The sequence below is a fragment of the Ptychodera flava genome, chromosome 4 (genome assembly GCF_041260155.1).
Source record: "Ptychodera flava strain L36383 chromosome 4, AS_Pfla_20210202, whole genome shotgun sequence".
In the NCBI taxonomy this organism is placed as follows: Eukaryota; Metazoa; Hemichordata; class Enteropneusta; family Ptychoderidae; genus Ptychodera; species Ptychodera flava.
Genome location: NC_091931.1, coordinates 14,824,214 through 14,826,784, shown reverse-complemented (window position 1 = coordinate 14,826,784; position 2,571 = coordinate 14,824,214).

The following is a 2,571-nucleotide window of genomic DNA, read 5'->3' as shown; positions in this document are numbered from 1 at the left end:
TAATGACACTGAGGGAAGGGTATTACATTTGCATGACCCTCCTAATCTTCCATTTCCCCCGCGCCGTTCGGCGATCAAGAGAAAACGGAAGATTTGCGTTGCGTGGCGAATTTACGACAGTGACGACGATTCGTAGAAGCGGCAGCCTAAAGTATCGGACACTGGCGATAAAAAGTAATAAGGTCCCATGAAAACCCCACGATAATCCTCTGGCTGCTGTGCACATCCTTTCCAAGGTACTACTTGACATTCCAGGTGTTTTCAGAGTTCCCCTCAAGATCACAGGCGATGAGAACTGATCAATGGTCATGCGACTGAAAGTATTTCGAGATAATTGCGAGGTAATAAAAGTTTCAAATTGACTATATTGTTACCTTCCCTCTCTTCTTTTTCACATTGTATCTGACGAACACCTTTATCAAGTACCACTTTTGGTAAAAATTAGTGTTATCAGAAATATAAATAACCCCAGTTTTTTATACTATCTTTACATTACGAAACTAATAATAATACTGCCAATTGTGACTTTTTATCAGCAAGGACTTTACAGGAATATCAATATTATATTTCGCAATCTAAAAATAATATTTCACCTCAGTTTTTATTTTCAAAATGGCTCCTTTCGTGCTCACTTATTGTTGAATATATCGTCACAACTGTTTTAGACCAGATTAGTGTATACATGTGGCAAAAATATAGCATGAAAATTATGATGAAAGGTGCAGTGATGCTAGTTGTTATGTGCTGCAAGTGAAATACAGCGATTATCTTGATTGCAAAATGTGCTGTGTACACCTTCGTGTTCATCTTCGTGTTCATTATTCCAGAAGTAAAAACTTCAGTAATGGGATTTTCCAACGGGATTTGCCAACGGGATTTGCCAACGGGATTTGCCCGGCAAGCGATGTTTATAGACCCCGGATGAACGCTGATGTCATAGAAATTGAGAACAATGAATTCAAAGTCTCGTTAGTGTTACAACAGCTGCATTGTGAGTAGTACTTGTCGAGTTTGCGAGCTTTAAATTTGTCGCGTTATTTTGGATCACCTTGCCGTTGAGAAGGGGTGGTTGACTATACAAAAGCTTGTTAGATGACCTATTTCTGACTGCAAGAACAGAAATTCGGATGGGACTAACACGACACACCTGAACTTGCGACCCCATGCTGTCGAACATATTAGCCGCATTCAGTTCGACTTAGTATTAACTATTCCTATGAGGTTGAAATCGGTAAGTTACTTTTTTCCATGTATGAGTGCCCTTAAAACTTGCAGTTGTTGAAACTAGAAACTATAGAGCGATTATGTACATGTATCATGTTCAAGGGTGAATCCATTCGGTCTATCGAGATTTCGTTACCGTTTGGCCAGTTTCAAGTTACAGCGAAATCGCCTTGTTCCACTTTCGCTCAGGCAAACGCACCTACATCATGATCCATCGAGTCGTGACCAGGCCACAACCACCTGCTGCTGGCCACAATGCACGCAATGCAATTATTCATCAAAGTCGACGACAGCGACGCCCAACCAAATGATATACTTCCATTTCGCCAGGCTTTGATGGTTACGCTTATTAAGGAGCAACGCTGTTTGAACGAAATCCCTAACAACTTGCATTTATCAAAACGCAGAAATCAACAGTTGTGTCACTGTGTAGTGTCGACGAACTAAAATAATTTAAATCAGTCACAAAGTGAAAATAGATTCTCAATAATATTACAACCTCGGATGTCCCTGGAAGTGAACTGGCTCTCATTAACTTATATTAACTCACCAAAAAACTTACATCCGTGGATCGCAGTTAAGGTCGGCGCATCAAAGATACGAAAATTTAGGTAACTTCGTGACGGCCTCCAAGCAACGAGAACCATGGGAGCTGAGCAAAGCCAAGGTGAGTTTGATCGTGCAAGTTTGTTGTCCCTCGAAGCACATCCTGTGTTCCTACGTTGCGCTCTATAACTTCACTTCATTTAAGTCAAAAACACGTCAGGAAAAGTTTCCCACGAATAACTTATTCATTCTTTGATATACAAGTACGACAAACTTTCAGGGGTATCAATGGCCGAATGTCTGTACGGGAAAAGATGGATGGCCGAGCACCAAACTTCTGACGGAGACAAAATCTTCATGACACGACAAACGTATTTTTATGAAAATAGTTTGATCGCGGCAACGATCGAATTCACACGTACATATGTATGTATGTATGTATGTATGTATGTATGTATGTATGTATGTATGTATGTATGTATGTATGTATGTATGTATGTATGTATGTAGGTCATTTACCCCACACTCATCATGACCTGAGTTCAATTAGTCTAGAACTTCTCAAGGTCACTGCCCTTGATGACCTAACAACCTTGAATTCAATTAGTCATGTTTGGAATGTTCTGGAAAGTTGATTAGTTGTGTAAGGGAGATAATGTTTAGAACAGTAATTAGCATGTCAATAAAAGTTCTAGATTGTTCTTATATGCCTTTATAAAAGGGACGTGCTCAGCTTCCAGTCAGACTTTTGGGATCGTGCCTCTTGTGTGTTACTAAACTCCAGCAGTAGTCATTCTCAAG